This window comes from Bactrocera oleae, chromosome Y (assembly GCF_042242935.1).
Source record: "Bactrocera oleae isolate idBacOlea1 chromosome Y, idBacOlea1, whole genome shotgun sequence".
Classification (NCBI taxonomy): domain Eukaryota; kingdom Metazoa; phylum Arthropoda; class Insecta; order Diptera; family Tephritidae; genus Bactrocera; species Bactrocera oleae.
Genome location: NC_091542.1, coordinates 3733968 through 3753144, shown reverse-complemented (window position 1 = coordinate 3753144; position 19177 = coordinate 3733968). Strand labels below are relative to the sequence as shown.

The 19177-nt window shown below is 37.2% G+C and overlaps 1 long non-coding RNA gene across 1 annotated transcript in view; it reads left to right on the top strand.

The window, feature by feature from the left end:
* Positions 1-19177, top strand: part of LOC138858253 (uncharacterized) — a 497314-nt gene that overhangs the window by 270325 nt on the left and 207812 nt on the right. The gene's annotated exons all lie outside the window — the stretch shown is intronic.

Sequence of the window (19177 nt, the reverse complement as noted above, 5' to 3'; positions counted from 1 at the left end):
GAAATTTCTCTTTGGGCTCATTGCGAATTGGTTTTCCTACAAGCTTTGCTTGTATGTCGGGCTAGCTATGTTTGGAGTTTTCTTTGACTAGTTGTTTAATTGGTTTATTGTCCAGCATTGTTTCGTATTCTTATCCTTTCAATTAAAATTTTGTTTGACGTGTTGGTATTGTTCATCATATGTAGATTGTTGGTCAAAAATGGCTTGTTGGAGGTATACATCTTCCGTAACGGATTCTATATTAAAGTTGTTAATTTGACGGTCCATGCTTTGGTATTTGGTTCCATGCTTGGGAGGTATACATCTTTCGTAACGGATTCTATATTAAAGTTGTTAATTTGACGGTCCATGCTTGGTTGGACGGTTGTGCATAGAATTCGTTGGTAATTTTCTTAACCCTCGAGGGAGTTCTACGGGTACCCTCAAGCCAAGGAATTTTGGAAAATCACCATTAAATTCTCGAACAAAAGTGTCAAGGGCTTTGTCACGTATGAGTAAATGCTCAGCACTGACTTCCATGCAACCAAGTTTATTAAGAATAAGAGATAGGTGGTAATATACCCATTGGTAGAATTCCTCGATGGTATAGCAACCTTGCACTTTTGATGTCAATTGGTACTCTAAGGTACCTACGTCCCTTTTATCGACCGAAGGGAGAGTAAGGCATTTCGAAATAGCCTTCCACTCTAAAGGTGTATTTATGATTTGAGAGCAATGTCTGCGTTGCCCACAATTTGTTTCTTATGACGTTAAGGATGCTATAGTATTTTTGCGATCTTCTTTCAGATTCGTATATTTCTAGTATTCGGTCTACGCTCTTCTTTTACAAATTAAATTCTCCTGGATTCCCGGAAAATTTGCGGGGGCATTTTACCACATCGGGAATTTGTATAGTTCGTTAATGTTTTTTGTTAATTTGGTGTCTATGGTGACGCTCGTAGCATACCAGGTCTTATAAGATTGTTTGGCATACTTTGTTAGATATTTGAAAGAATTTTGTTTTATTTTTGTTAAGTATCCTGTGCAAACCTGTTATTATTATATGTATTAGTTAGGGTTAGTAAATATAAATATTTTACATATAAATTTAATTAATAGGAATTCGCAAAACAGGATACTTTTTAAAGTTCTTAAAATTATTTTAACGAATTTTTTCCTTTATAATTTTTTACTTCCTTTTCAATACGCTTTTATTATCTTGGGTTGTATGTATGTAATGGAATCTTAGAGCTCAATATTTACTGGTTTCCAGAAGTCTGATCAACTTGAAGCTTTGCAGACGTGCCAAAGACCGATGACAGTGCAATAATTTGATAACGGGGGGCAATAATGGGCAAAATCAGATAATAACCACCCCCACTATTCATATAACAGTTATGCTAAAATATAATAAAAGTGCGATAACTGACGAAATAAATGAGCCATAAGCATTAAATTTCACAAACAAGATGGTAGGGAAGAGTTTTATAGGAAGAGGTGTAAAAAAAACTTAATATATAAAGTTTTCGTTTAATATATGAAGTTCTCGTAGGTAAGTGTATTTATTAGGTAGGTCTGGGAATCCACATTTATTTTTCATACCCTTAAGTGTTAAGGGTGGTCATTAGGCGTTATTTACTTAAATTTTTTTGACAAAATTTATTTTTTTTATTTTTGTGTGGTTTAGTATTGGTAAGCAAATATAATATTTGTAGTATATTGTATAATATATAATGCTAGCTTTTACCCGCGGCTTCCCCAGCATTGAATCCATCCAATAAGTATCAGATATCATTATAGTAGAAACGGATCAATAGAAAGAATATATTTTATTGCTTCGCTTGGATTACTTACTTGAAAAACTTACTAAATGCAATGAATTTTCAAATTTTACAATATACTTTATTGAATTAATACAACAAATATTAAAATATATTTCACTATAACGAAAATAAATAATTTTGAAATGTAACAATTAAAAATAAGCAATATGGATGATTAATCAAGGATATTTTTATAAACTATATTATACGTTTTTCCTTTGGGTGCAAATATGTGTAAATTCCGGGTATTAGATACACGCGAACAGGCTACTTGTTGCTGCAGTGCTTTGAAATCATAATTTTGCTCCCGAGCAATTTCATTGTTAAAATCATCCTCATTATCTCTTCGAGGACTTTTCATTCTAAAATCATCTAATTTTTTTTCCAACCATTGTAAAAACCTTGTTTTCAATTAGAATTAGCTTTTGGTTGTAAATATGTTCATTGAAAATCATATCTGTATGTACTTGCTGAAGTTGATGTAAAATATCTTCAGACACGCTGTCCGTTTTCTAAATGTATTGCAAGATGTGTAACAGTAGGATATCTTTCATGCAGTGGAAAGTCAAGAAGCCGCCATGCCGCTTCGTTGCTACGTAGATGTCTTCCCGCTTGCTATTTTTGTATTGCATTTGGAACCTGCACAGCATCTTTATTATGCAAATTGAAGATTGCCTGATCACTTCCTTTATTGATATACTTGCAAATATATTTAATCGCACATACAGAATTACAGGCTTCAACATTTATGTGGGCGTTTTAATTTTACGCAAAATTGGCGAATAGGGCACAACCCAGCTATTATCAAAAATCTTTAATTCCCCACTGTGAGTCCGAATGTTAACATGTTTACTACCATCAGCAGGCGCCCTTCGTCTATATAACGGGTAACCCTTATCACTATGAACTGTTTCTCTAATCAGTTCTCGAGGATATTTTTTTGAACACTTGCCATCTTTCATGCAAATTGATGCAGTGTTTCGAGTTCCACAGGGACCGTGAACCATGTTTTTAATAACCCTGTCGTACAGATTTTTATCTTCTTCTGTATCTGGAATTTCAGCGCTAATTATTTTGTCTATTTGATTAGGCAGTAGCTTCTGTTTTAACCAAATCAATATTTGCACATGTGGTAGACTTCGTTTTCGCCATTCAATGGAGTACATATGGCACTCGACGTCTCCAAATATTTTTCCTTTAGTCACAACGTTCATTAACTTCTGAACCTTTAAACGAAGTACGCGAGCAACTATATCGCGACGATCAGTTGTTTTTTGAACAAGCATAAGTTCTTGAGTTACATTCTGCCACGAAGAATTACAGGTAAAAGTTACGAAGAGGTCAGGCCTTCCATAAGTTCGTACATAAGTAAATGCGTCTTGAGTGTACTCATGCAGATAACGGGGACTGTTCACAAAAGTGGTCGGCAGAATAACCATTTTGCCAAGGTCATTAGGTATAATATTGTCATTTAAAATAATCCCATTTTGTAGATGTATGTAATTTTCAGCTCGTAATTTTTTTCTGATTTAGAGAAATGTAACGAAGACGTTCACTCTTTACTTTAAAATACATATCTACTAAAAATTGATTGAAGAGATGCCTTGTATGCAGAAGAAGATTGAAGTCATGCTCTCGATGCATCATACCTTCTGCTCAAATATAAACGAAACTGGCTCAAACAACAAAAACGGTTAATTATTCTTCAATATTTATTTTATCCCCTTCAAAATAATCACCATTAGAGGCGATACACATATGCCACCTTTTTTTCCAATCTTCCTAACACTTCTGGTAGGCCGCTTTAGGTATGGCTTTCAGTTCCTTCTTCGAATCCTCTTTTATGACTTCAATCGACTGAAAATGCTTTCCACGAAGCGGCAATTTCAGTTTAGGGAAAAGAAAAAAGTCACACGGTGCCATGTCGGGTGAATACGGTGCTTGCGGAACAATATTTACGTTGCTTTTGGTCAAATAATCGCGTACAAGACGAGACGTATGAGCTGGATTTTGGAACAAGTCGAGCAGACACACGTCTCATGCCCAAAACATCGTGAATAATGCTATGAGCGGATCCATTTGATATGTTGAGCTCACTAGCTATCTCTCCTTCAGTCACACGACGATTTTCCAATACAATTTTCTTAACTTTTTCGACGTTTTCTTCGTTTATTTTTCGTTGCTGGACGGCAATCATGGGGCAAGTTCTCCAGCGATGTACGGCCGTCCTTGAACGACTTATACCAATCGAAAATACGTGCACGTGATAGGCAAGACTCCCCATATGCCTTCTGCAACATTTTCATTGCGTCAGTCGCACTTATTCCATTGGAATAACAAAATTTCAAACAAACACTTTTTGCTCAACGTTAATTTCCATAGTAAAATTCGAAAAACACACTCGAGGTTGACTTGTTTATAGTGCCTTAAAAAAAAACTATGTGACAGGTCGCGCTCAAATTTGACGTGTAAACATATAACAGTTCTGCCAACCTAAGCAAAAAAAGGTATGGCCATATGTCATGTCCTTGTCGAGTTATGTATAAAGTCTCGTTTTGCGTTGAGCAGAAGGTATAATACGCACAAAAGTCCATACTCGTTCGTTGTCGGATTGATGACTGAAATATTGAAATGATATCCTGATTCACCTTTACTGAAAATTATTGGATAATGCAAAACGTCATAAAATTTATGAGTATCAGATACGCGCTTTAACGCATTATCATGTGCTCGTCACACTATGTCTCGAGGTGAGTCCGGATCACCAGTAACCAAAACAGCAACTTCATTGACCATCGGTGCATTATAACGCCTCTCATGTCCACTACGTGGAGTTCGATCAGCATGAATGACAGCTCTGCAATTATCTGAAGGCCAGTAGTCTATCGCACTTTTAAAAATCTTCACCAAATCATTGTGACTGTGTAATATTCATTGAATTTTTAATAATGTTTCTCTTTCTACTCCATCTATATACTGGCAACGACGATTTACTTCATTTTGTTCATCACCCATAAAATACACCTGCAAAAATTTATACTGATCATTATTTCCTGGAAATAGTGATCCAATTTGATGTTATATTTGTCCTTGTACAGTAAAGGTTGGTGAAAATCCAGGCATTCGTATCACACTTATCTCCGAGGGATGTCATTTTAAAGCAAGAATTATACTTCCTTATTTTACTTAGAAATCGTTTTGACTCATCTGTGACACTAAACAATAAAGTTTTTAAAGGTTCTTCTGGTTCACCAAGTAATGGAAGTGAAACTTTACCAGTGCTGCAGCACATTCCAGCAGTTTCATCTTTCCATTTAAAAGCATCACAATACTGACATTTTTTATCCATTGAGCCAATAACAATTAAGGGATGATTAGAATACTCAACTAAAGGATCATATTGCAAACCTCGTCAACTCAAGGTTCTAACAAATATTCGTCTTCGAAATCAAGGAATCAACCACGAGGCTATACATTTTCCTGCTCCAATATATCGTGTAATTTCTGTTCAAGTAACAACCATCAGGTTTTTAATTGCGAACGCTTTAAGTCACTGAACATTACTCAACGTTTCGAACATGCAAAGAAAATTGGACTTTGCATCAATTGCTTATCAAAGGGACATCAAGTAGCCAATTGTCTATCATCACACAGGTGCAAGGTTTGTGCACGACAACACCACAGTTTACTCCACCGTGGTTCTCTTCCAGTCCTACAAACACCTACTCAGGTATTTACATCACAAGAGGCAGTCGAGCACACACACAGGAATAATTCATCGTTGGATAACGTCATCCTTGCAACAGCAAAAATTTTCGTTCGTGATGCATCGGGGAGCTACAGATTGGGTACAGCACTGCTAGATTCCTGTTAACAGGTAAATTTTATCACAGATGATTTTTCGCAAAAGTTGCTTCTGCCAAGAAGTAAGCAAAACATACAGATTCAAAGTATCGGTTCATCGTCAACAAATATTAAATTCAAAACCTCAACTAATATCAAGTCGCAAGTCACTGGTTTCGAACTTCCATTGACTTTTTTCAATACATCGCACATTGCTTATCAACCAGATCCTGAAATCAATATTTCAACATGGAATATTCCACACAATATAGCGCTCGCTGATGATGATTTTATATACCAAAGAAAATCGACATGTTGCTGGGTACAGAAACGTTCTTCAGTCTTCTATCTGTAGGACAAATCAATCTTGGATCTAATTTACCAATTTTAGCCAATGAATCTTTAGATGCCAAATTGGAAAAGTTGTGGAAATTGGAAGAAATCACTACCATACCAGAGCCTTGGACTCGTGAGCAACAGAGTTGCGATCACATATACAATTTAACTGTGTCAAGAAGACCTTGCGGCAGAATAGTTGTCAAATTACCTTTCAAGGATGATCCGACATGTTTGGGCGAGTCATATACTACGGCATTGAGACGATTTAATGCACAAGAACGTCGATTAGCCAAATCATCATAATAGAAAACACACTACGTTGAGTTTATGAGCGATTACGAGAGTTTGGGTCATATGAGCGTTGTAAAAAATCCAAATCTCAGCGAACCGCATTATTAAATACCACATCATTGTGTGCTAAAACCAACAAGTACAACAACAAAGCCTCGAGTTGTATTTGACGCTTCTTGTCGAACCACATCCCAAAAATCATTGAACGATATTCAGATGGTTGGCCTGCGAACTTTTTCTTCTTCTTATTTGTTTTCGATTCCACAGGTTTGCACTCACTGCCGACATAGTCAAGATGTATCGCCAAGTATTAATGCACGAAGATGATCGAAAGTTCCAGTATATTCTGTGGAGAAGTTCACCAACTGAAGATATTCGCACGTATCAACTAAATACTGTAACGTATGGAATGGTTGCTGCACCATATCTTGCTATACGTAGTTTGTTACATCTAGCTGAATAGCATTCAGAACAATTTACAATTGGCGCAAAAATCGTAAAGTCATCATTCTACGTAGACGACCTACTCTGTGGTGCTGATACTCTAACCGAACTTGCACAGCAAAGAAGCAAGAGGTAATACAACTGTTAGAATTAGGACAGTTTAAATTAACAAAGTGGTATTGCTATTATCATCAATTAAGAGAAGACGACTCTATAAAGGATCTAAACGTAGATACATCCATCACTAGTACACTTGGACTAAAATGGAACCAAAATCTTGATTGTTTTATTTTTTCATTCGAAGCCAAACTAGCACTGACTGGTCGACTTACAAAACGTTCCATCCTTTCTGTTGCATCATCACTTTACGACCCACTTGGACTTTTAGTTCCTGTTATTATAACATCAAAAATTTTGTTGCAAGAAATATGGGTACTAAAGTTGGATTGGGATGAATCTGTGCCACAGAACATCGAATTTGCTTGGAAAAAGATTCTTAACTGCTTATCGGATCTTTCACAAATTAAAGTGCCGAGGCACTGTTTTTCGACAGATATGGAATCTCTTCAGATACATGGATTTTGTGACGCATCGATTCGTGCATATGGCTGCGCAATATATACTCGCGTACTCAACAAATGTGGCACTACTACTACCATTCGCCTACTCACTGCGAAATCCAGAGTGGCACCCACCAAAAAACAATCGTTACCCAAATTAAAACTTTGCGGCGCTCTTCTTCTTGCTCGTCTTTTAGCAAAAAATAAACCAACAATTTCTGACAAATCTTTTAACATTTTTCTTTGGGCAGACTCACAAATAGTATTACATTGGCTTAAGATGCATTCTGCAACACTTTCGACTTTTGTTGGTAATCGAATTTCGGAAATTCAAGATTTAACCAAAGGCGCCCATTGGAGACATGTACCAACGCATTGTAACCCGGCGGATGTTGCCTCTAGCGGATGTACTGTAAAGGAACTTGTTAATTCAATATGGTACACCGGACCAAAGTTTCTATACCAAAACTCAGATAAATGGCCAAAGAACAGCTGCGATGATATCGACATGAAAAATGTCGATAGGGAGAAACGAAAATCAGCATTCAAAACAATTGTTAGCACAAATTACATTTTGGAAATTGTGAATCAGCGGAGTAACTACACCAGCAGCCTTCGATTAATAGCTTGGATGTTTCGCTTCATCAATAAATTTCGACATGGAGCTAATCTTAATAACTCATTAACACTTTCATCATAAGAGTTACATTACGCCTTTCTTTGCATAATTGGAATATTCAACACATACATTTCGCTAATGAAATTCATCTTTTACAGAAAGAGCTTACGATAAATGGCCCGTTACGTTATTTAAATCCTTTTCTCGAGTATATCGAAGGATTTCAAATACTCAAAGTTGGATGTCGATTGGAATCAGCAGATATTCCAGAAGAAAGGAAACACCCAATGCTGTTGCCAAACAAAAGCGAATTTGTTGTGCATTACGTTCGTCATCTACATCGGAAACACTACCATGCAGGACCAAAGGCACTCGTAGCACTGATAAGACTTCAGTTTTGGATAGTCAATGCGCGCGATTTAGCAAGACGTATCGTCAGATCATGCTCACATTGTATACGCTACAAGCCAAAGCTGATGAACCAAGTAATGGGACAGTTACCTGTCGAGCGTTTGACTACATCTCGTCCTTTTGCGCGGTGCGGTATTGATTTTTGCGGACCAGTCAACGTATATTTGCGTATTCAAGGCAAAACACCTTTTAAAGCGTACATTGGGATCTTCGTTTGTCTAGCGACAAAGGCGGTTCACATCGAACTAGTATCTGATCTATCCACGGGCGCATTCTTAGTGTCATTGAAGCGCATGATTGGAAGAAGAGATCTACCCTCTGACATCTTTTGCGATAACGCAACAAATTTTGTGGGTGCTTGCAACAAACTAGCTGAATTAAAGTCATTTTTATTTAAAACCGGAAACAAAGATGCAATTGTTAAATATTGTGCTAATGAATTTATAAATTTCAATTTTATTCCCCCAAGAGCACCTCATTTCGGCGGTATTTGGGAGGCAGCAGTGAAATCAGCTAAGGGTCACCTCAACCCCACCATCAAAAGTGCAAGACTCACAGCTGAGGAACTAACAACAGTCCTGGTTGAAATACAAGCTGTATTAAATTCTCGTCCAATAACACCAATGTCATCGGATCCAGATGATTATGAAGTATTAACTCCGGGGCATTTTATTATTGGTAGTTCACTTAGGGCACTCCCAGAGCGGAGATTGTCAGCTAACATCAGAAACGTACAATGATGGAATCAGGTCACAAGCATTAAACAGATGTTTTGGAACAGGTGGTCAAATGAATACATAAACGAACTTCAAGTACGATCAAAGTGGTTAACGGAGCGACCAAACATCAACAACAACTCAATGGTTATCATCCATGAAGACCAGTTACCACCACAAAAATGGCATATTGGAAGAGTTATAAACTGTATTCCAGGAAACGACTCTAAAGTGCATGTGGTGGACATTCGAACAACGAAGGGAATCATTCGGCGACCCATTTACAAGCTAGCCCTTCTACCTGTTTGAAATGCCTTTCAACGGGGCCGGGATGTTGGGTCACCGATTGAGAACCAATGCATTATACGGCCATATGTTCTATATATTTTTGCAATTTCTTGCTTTCTACTTATTTGCCCAATATTCAAGGGCAAGCATTAGAAGTCAGTCACCTCAATGCAGTTAATAATTGTATTTGCATTGTGTACATACTTACATATTTATTGCTTGCTTGCGCTTGCTTTGTACACTTATGCTACCGCTATGTTTTCGTCCACGCAATTATATGAATATTTGTTTGTGCACATTAGCTGGTCCCATTTAACATGTACTAAGCTTAATATGTAAGCAGCCTCTTGCAATGCTGCGTTCCCATTTTTTTATATTTCTCTTTTGTTAATAACTACATTATATACGAAGGAGCAATAGAGTAAAGTATGTACTTGGATTATTCTCTATTTATGAACTGTTTTTATATAACTTACATACTTATGTATGTATGCACTAATAGAAAACGAAACTATGTACTTAGCGGAAATTATGTATTGAACGGTATCGCAAAATTGCTTAGAATATTATTTAAGGAGAAGAATTTTGAAAATAAAATTAGTCTAATAACTGACCACACATAGCATCACTTCTCGGCCCTTGTATTTTATCGCTGTTACAACTTCTCTTAAATATTTCGCTTTTTCGATATTCACGCGGCTACAAAAAAAGCTTTGTAGTCCTACAACTTGTTTAAAACTTCTTCTTTTATTTTTACTTTCTTAGTTTTAATTAAAGTAGGAATATTTTTGGTTAGAACGAGAGATGTTCACGAAATTTGGCATGGATTATAATTTATTGTACAAGGTTTATTTATTTGAACGATCGGAATACTATCAGCGCCTAAAACCGAGTACTATTGTCACTGAAGAGCTTCGCAAAAATACCGCGGAGACTGATAAAGCGATCGTAAACATCTATAAAGGATCTTGCACTTAAATCTTCAGCAAGCTCTATTTGGACTGCTCGTGAAGCCATACATACAAATATAGCTGCATATGTTTTAGTTGTTGTAGTTGTTTGTTTGCTACCGATGCGAACGGGACACAATAACCTACAACTCCAACATTCTACCTTAGCGTGAATTTGAATATATGCCACTCGATTACTAACGAACTCTTATAAAGTTGAATCCAATGCAGCACTATAGTTGAACCACTATAGAGTGTGTAAGGGACGTTTTTTAAAAGTAGCGCCTTTTGCATATGACGTAAAATAACTACCAGTAGGTGGGCAGCACAAAGCTCCAAGCGCAGTATTGTAATACCTTTTTCAGATGTTACCTTAGCTTTTGCAATAACAAGAGCCAATGTAAACCCAACACGACGGCTTTGGAATCGCCTAGTTCAATTTCGGTTACTGATTTCTCTGGATCGGTGATGGCATCAAGTGCCTCGGCGCAGTTCGAATTCCATTTGCCAAGAATGAACTGACCTTGTCGAGGGATCACATCGACATCATAAGCACAATTAACGGCTTCTTCCAAGAATGGGAAACTTTTCAAATAGTTGTCGACATAAAAACCATTAAGTACACCGTGTCTCGCTGTCAAACCTCGATTCTTGTCCTCAACCATGTTGTAGTTATTTCCAGCACATTGTCCGAATCTTTGCAGTAGCTTATCAAGATGGAGATCATTATACATTTACTGACTGTTAAAGTACGGTTCAAATGATTTGGTGCGTTGCCCATTTTAGGGCCGAACACAACCCAAGCGAGGCGGGTACAGATCGCGAACGGTTCGTAATCAGAAAGGAGCACCTTAGCCGTCGCAAGTAAGACGGTCCGGTCATCTTGCACAAATGGACTTCAGCTATGTGTCATTGCTGGCGGGAATACACCTGCGGTCCGGGGAAGTGGGGTTCACCACAGCACTTGATTTAGATGCCTATGCGGAGCCTGCTATTGAGGCTTATGATGATATAGTAGTGTGTTATGCTCCTGATGGCAAAGCGAGTATACACGAGAAGTAAGCTGACGAACGGTATTCCCTGACCGTAAGCAATTGAAACATAGTGCTAAGCGGTTTACACTTTCTCAGCGTTTTTGAACTTCCATGTTTCGAAAACGAAAACACTTAATTTGACAATGATTACCTGAACATTGAGGCAAGCAATGTTTACGGGGGTTGCGTTGTTTTGTGTTAAAAAATTGAGAACTTTCAGTGACGCACACGTGCGCTTTAACTGTACGAGAGGACAACGTTTAGACACCGATTGTGTGCTAACTTCAATCCCCATTCGCTCTGCGACGTTTTTGGTATATTCGGCAAAAGTACAGGAACTGCAATTGCATCCCAGTGGTGCACCGAAACGTCCACAACAGTAAATGCAAGAAATGAGTTGCGCACACAATCAACAATAGATCGCAGGGTACTCGGAGTCTCTGCTACGTTGTCTGGTAGGTCAAATAAGCTCTGGACATGTGTTTCTGACAATAGGCGAGGATTGTCATAACGTCGCTTTAGCTCAGACCACACCTCGTGGTAGCCGCCACTATATAATCCTCCAATCATTGGAACACTCTCTTGATCCACACATTGGCGCAAATTACTCAATTTATATGCCGAACCCAAGTCTGTACAGTTGTGAACCATGGGTACAAATAATTCCTTAAAAGCCAACCAATTCGTAGGCCTTCCGTCACATCGTGGAATTGATACCGGATCCAGCCGCATGTCTGACATTTGATTTGTTGTCGATGATACAACCTAGACGGGAGTCTGAGGTTTTAGACGCCATTGCAGCGTGACGCACAGGGTGGTGTACAGTGTTTCTGTCGCGCATATAACTCGTTGTGAGATGCAACTTCATCGTTCCTTTCCTTACTGACCAAATCCAAAAGATGCTGTATGAAACGATCGAAGTGTTGATTTACTCGGCTGAGTAAGATCTCATACTCCACTTTATCCGGATCAAAATCGTCGTTCTTAATTTCCTTCTCAAGGCGAACAATCTAAGCGTGCGACGATGCAGGCAAAATTAACGAAGTCATTATATATGTACCATATATGTCCAATCAAAGCAACGGTAGTGACTTCCTCATAGGAGGTACCAAAATTGAATAAGATTCAATTATAAACCAAAATCCGGTTTTAGGTTTGTCACTTATCTTCACGGCTTTATTTTTAGCACTGACTCAAATTCGTAGAAACCGAAAGTTATATGCCTGTTTCTCAAATTCGATTAATTATTGCTAAAATTCGACTTTTCGATTCGGATGGTGCTTCATCATAGGTAATGTGCTCTTATTGAATACAAATTCTTTTTCACAAATATTGCACTTAACTTTATTGCCAAGGTCGGTTTTGGAACAATAATTCCAGATATAACTAGGAGCCATAGCAGTACAATTATAATATCATGTAGGTTTTAAATTGAAATTTGGTTTCTGTTCACTGAAGAAAAGCGCATTTAAATTTTTTTTATTAATTTAAGTAACAAATTTAGGAGAAATTATTGTAATAATAATGAATTTAAATTTAATTAAAATAGATTAACTTGACAACTGAGAAAAATAAAGTATAATATTATTCAGTTAACTGAAGAACTGATTTTAAAGGAATCGACGTTTTTTGCAAGGTAAGTTTCTTTGACCAGTTATCAGAGGATCAGAGTAGTTGATTGTTGACCTAATTCAATCTTAGGATTTTGTTCTGTGCTTTTATTCCATATTTCTCTAAACTTTCCGTGTAGATGCTAATTCCTGCATTCCTGTCCACCTCGTCCCTTTCCCACTCTTCTCTTGTGGGGAAGGCAATATTTTGGACGGAATTTAGCTTCAATTCTATTGGATTGCAGAAATCCGTGATTTTGGGTAGAAACGGGAATGATCTAAGTATCCTAGAATGCCCTTTGTTGCAGGCGACTAATTGGAAGGCTTTTTAGTCTGAGAGCAGACTTTTCTGCCACTTGCTTACTGAACAGGTCTGTTGGCAATAAATGTAGAATGACGTTTAGTTGGCTAGGCGTTGTTCTAAGAGCTTAACTCACCATACCAATATACCGTATGTCATGATGATATCCAAGGAGTTGGCCTCCATTTGGGGCCCAGCTTCCTTTTACAAGTGTAGAGTGCTGTGTCTGCTTTCTTCACCCTAGCATTCAAGTTTTGTTTCCATGAAAGCTTATGTCTAAGATTAGTCATAGGTAGCTTGCCTTATCTCCAATCGTTAGCCTGCAACCATTTAGTACTGGCGCCGTAACTACTGGAGTGTTATGCTTTCTGGTAAACAATACTAACTCTGACTTACCAGCGCTTAAGTTTAATCCGCACGATACAGCCCAACGGTTTATATCTTGATCCCACATTTCCCTTCATTTCTAGATCCCACAGTAACTTATTTATTGTCAGGATTCAGAGAAGTGGGGATCACACGCCTGCTTGGGGTATACCTGCTCGTGCGCATCTGTTCAATTAATTTTCTGAGAGGTTCAGAGATGTACAGATCACTAAGAGCACTCAGTATGGCCCTAGGCTGGATGTTATTGAAGGCTCCTTCTAGAGATTTTTCAATCTCCGCCACCACAGAGCTCAACGCTGTGCACTTGCCAGTTCATTCAATATATCGGTGATCCGAACAGGAATGTGTTCTTCGAGGACTCTCCATTGGGATCATGAACTTGGATGCCTCGCTATCCCGTACCACCTCTTTTACCCTCAAAGGTGACACCAGCCGATAACTGCATGTGCTCGTTTCCCAGCTTACTGCTTCATTTTTTGGTGGAGATCCGGGCTCCCGTGTATGTTTGTTTTTGTTTTTGATTTGATTTAGGTTCATAAATGGTCCCACGAGTGTAGGGGAAAGTGTGTCCGCTTGCACATAGCCCCCGGTACGCAAGTAAGGCTTTCAAATTAAGTAGGGCGCCAGGTATAAGTAAGCTCCCTTTGAGACTGGGCTATTTAAGGGCCCCCAGCCAGGTTGATCCTCGGCACAGGTCGCATGATACCTTGATCCAGCTCTTTATAGTACCCCCGACCATGGTAAGGCTCCTTGCCTGTATGTGCTATTGAGGAACATCGAACACACAGGTAAGAAGTCTGACCTTAGCTAGATTCCTCACGTCTACGGCAGGGGTGGTCTGTTACTAGCTCGTCCCCGCTTACGTCGTGAAACTGTGGTATCTATTACCAGTCGGCACACTCGGGCAGGGTTCAGTGGGGGATGTCCGCACTGTAACATGACAACAAATGTCAGAAAAATGTTACTTACCAAATCGGTCAATTAGATCTTGAGATGCATCCATTTTTGTATTGGCTCCTTTAAAGCATAGTTAATGCATACAACTCAAAGCCTCTGACTAGTTTCATAAATGAGTTATCGCACTAATTACGCTCACCTAAAATACCCACTTTCTTATGCTGCAAAGAAACATGTGTACCAAATTCCATCAAATATCTCAAATTTTTTTCAAGTTACAACGCACATAGGCGGACGGACATACAGTCACCCGTATAAAAATTAGTTGTCACGTTTTATCCGGGGTTATCACCTAAACTATTCAACCGATTTCAGTAAAATTTAGCACATTGATTCTAGGTTGATCCAACATACTTGTAAATAGTAGGATAGTTTTAATCTTCCTTTTAATAAGTAAAAACAGTTCATAAAAAAATATATTTCTTAACATGAGCATGTTTTCAATATTCAAAAAAATAAATAAATCAAATAATATTTTCAGCGAAATTACAACTTTTTTCCATTGACAAATATCTGTATGAATCATTTTCTTAATTAAACCTCAAGTACATTCACTCGTTTTCTTGTACCGGCAATTACATTTTCGCCTTTATTCGTAAATAATATTTTTACTGAATTAAATAAACTATTTTATAAATAGCATATGTAAAATAATTTAAATTCTAGATATTGGCAATGGTAGAATATATCTGTAACCAAAAACGCAGAACACCACCAGAAAAAAAGTTTATTAATTGAGAGTATATTCCTGAAAGAAATAATTATACGTTGTTATCTCAGTAATTGGGCTACATTAGCGGCCAAAAATGACATTATTTTCTAGTTGCAACAGTTTTTGACAGGCAATCAGATGTATGTATTTTAAGAGTAAATCATTTGGTACTGTTGTTGATAAAATTGCAAACGTAAATTATATACCCAGGATTATTACTCAGCGTAGTTTCAATCCAACTCAATTATGCAATGGTACATGTTTGGTAATAGAAAAGATTATAAGAAATATAATATTATCGTAAGAAACATTTTGACTGGAAAATTTAATAGAGAAATTGTGCTCTTGCCACTTTTTGCAATGATATTGTCAAAATGTACAATATGAATAGAGCTGAATTAAATTGAACTTGTAAATGTTTATCATTAATTATAAATATTATTGTCAAAAATTAAGAATGATTTATTCTCTTTTATTATCACAAACGTTATCAGTTTATAGCTTTGAAAATATCTAAATTGTTGCAAACTTGAATATAAAATTAAAAAAAAGAAAAAATTCAACATCTTATTTCTTATGTCTAATTGTGCTTAATAACGAGATATTAGAGAAAATATGTACCAATAATTTTAAAATTTGGAAGTAATGGATTATTACACGGAAATACTTATCGTTTTTGTTTTTTTTTTGTTCAATTGATATTAGGATTAGTATAATAGAACTGCAACCAAATACGCAGTGCATCACGAAAAAACTTGATTAATTGAGATAATATTTTTGAAAGTAAAAACTAATTGTTTGGAGTGTAACTAGCTCAGTAAAAGGTAATGAAATTAGTTTCCTAGTAAAATAGTTGTTTCCAGGTTTTCAGAAATATTTTAAATCATTCGCTACTCTTATTGGATGATTGATAAATTATCTAGATACACAATTTGTTTTTCGTAGTTTAGATAAGTTTTATTATTATGAATAGTTCAAATAACGAATGAAAATATGAATTCAATTTTTTTTCTTATCTTTAAAACTTGAGACATGAAATCAATTATATTAATTTATTAAACACAAAGAGGATACTAGAGGATACTACAACGTGTGTATGTATCTCATAACGCACTTGCGTATGAGTTACGTATACAAGTGCACCGGACAATGCACAACTAAATAAAAACTAGTTGTTAACCATTTTTGGATAAATTTATAAAATAAACAATTTTATAATTCAACACTAAGTTTCTTTTTAAGTTGAATATTCAATAAACGTGCAGTTGGTTTAAGCTTAAGTCTTTGTATTTTTTTAACGCTTTTGTCGCACGGCATTAGAGAAATTTGGGCAGTCGGTAGGATCCTTTCAAAATAATAAATAAGGGTTCAGTTAAATTAATGGTGCGCGGAGGAAAAATAAAATCAATCAAATAAGAACATCTAAATATACCGAACCCTTCAAAATATAACATATGAAAGAATAAATAACATTGTGAAGTTTTACTAAGTGCAAACTAAACTAAAGTGCAGACTAGAAATAAGGAAGCACTAGATTAGTGAACACCGTAATACTAAAAACAAAGTATGTTTGTAAAGCCACATTCTTTAACCAAAGGAGGTAACAACTATTTGACGGCTGGAAGATGGAGCAACCCCAAACAAAAGCTGTCCCATTGAATATAGTGAAGAAACTACCAAGAAAAGAGTAGTAATTGAAGCAGTTAAAAAATACATATATACACTTACAAGAACAAGTACCGCAACAACTACAAGAGCAGGAGTCATCGGAAAAAATCAGTAACGGCGTGAACAGATACTAAGAAACATCAGACATATGCCAACATTTACGAAAAAGGCGAAGTAATCGTAAATTAAGTTTTCAGAGCAGTAGAATATTTATTGTCAACAATACAGGACGAGCAGACAAGAAAGGAAACGGTTCATGTTATATATAATACTAGCTTTTACCCGCGGCTTCGCTCGCATCGAATTCATCACATAAGTATTTTACTTTTTTATTTGGAATTGGCTCGTTCGTTGTCGGATTGATTACTGAAATATTGAAATGATATCCTAATTCACCTTTACTGAAAATTAATGGATACTGCAAAGCGTCATAAAATTTATGAGTATCAGCGACTCGCTTTAACGGATTATCATGTGCTCGTAACACTATGTCTCGAGGTGAGCACGGGTCACCAGTAACGCCTCTCATGTTCACCACGTGGAGTTCGATCAGCATGAATGACAACTTTGTAATTATCTGAAGGCCAGTTGTCTATCGCACTTTTAAAAATCTTCACCAAATCATTGTGACTGTGTAACATTCGTTGAATTTTTAATAATGTTTCTCTTTCTACTCCATCTATATACTGGCAACGACGATTTACTTCATTTTGCTCATCACCCATAAAATACACCTGCAAAAATTTATGCTGATCATTATTTCCTGGAAATAGTGATCCAATTTGATGATATATTTGCCCTTGTACAGTAAAGGTTGGTGAAAATCCTGGCATTCTTAACACTTTATCAACTCCGAAGGATGTCATTTTAAAGCAAGAATTATACTTCCTTATTTTACTTAGAAATCGTTTTGACTCAGCTGTGACACTAAACAATAAAGTTTTTAAAGGTTCTTCTGGTTCACCAAGTAATGGAAGTGAAACTTTACCAGTGCTGCAGCACATTCCAGCAGTTTCATCTTCCCATTTAAAAGCATCACAATGCTGACAATTTTTATCCATTGAGCCAATAACAATTAAGGGATGGTTTTCTTTCATTTTTAATTTTTTCGACAAACAATCATTTCTGCCAAACTTTTTTTTTCAAACATATATAATCTTCCAAAATAATTTTTTTAATAATCCGTAGGTAGGTAGGTAGGTAAAGTGGCTGTCATTCGACACACTTAGGCCTTTAGGAGGCCCATTGTGATACCACTGGAACTGTGATCCCCTCACTCTTTTGGCTCCTCTCTGAACCACCCCGTACTTCTGATGAACTTCATCAGTGAGACAAGTTTTATCTCTGCAACCTCCGAGACGTCGTCAAGAAACCCACGACCGATGGTTGCGATTCTTTTCCTATATAGTGCTGCGCAATCGCATAGAAGATGTTTAATGGTCTCCTCCTCTTCTACTTCCTGACAGCTTCTACAATAGTCGTTATATGGCGCGCCAAGTCTACTTGCATGTCTGCCTATTAGACAGTGGCCTGTTAGTACTCCTACGAGAGTTCTTAAATCATTCCTCTTGAATGTTAACAGTCGGCATGTGCTCATATTCCATTCTTGCCACGTTTGCCTGCTGGTTGAGCAGGTCAGGGATTGATTCCACTGACACTCGGCTATATTAATGACATGTTTGTCGATTAGGTATCTACACGTAGCCAGAGGCATATTTATGTCCACCTTACCAGGATCTAGTTGTAGGGTGGTGCCTGTTCTGGCTAGTTCATCTGCTACGCAGTTACCAGGGATGTTACTGTGTCCTGGAACCCATTGCAGATTTACAGTGAAATAGGATGACAGATCCGCTAGAAGATCATGGCAATCCTTCCCTGTCTTCGACGAAATCCTATGAGACATCAGAGATTTCAAAGCCGCTTGGCTGTCTGTATATATAAATACACTTCTTGTTGTGATTACGCTTTTTGTTAGTACAAGAAGGCTTTCTTTAATTGCAGTGACCTCTGCTTGGAAGACACTACAGTGGTCTGGTAACCGGAAGGCGATTTTGGTATCTAATTTAGCTGAGAAGACACCGCCGCCTACTCGGTTATCCAGTTTGGAACCATCCGTATAGAAGCTAACCCCTTCTTCCTTGTCCACTACATCCCGTTCCCACTCCTCTCTGGAGGGAAAGGCAATATTGAGGACCGGATTTAGGTTCAGCTCCCCCGGATTGCGAAAATCCGTAGTTATGGGAAG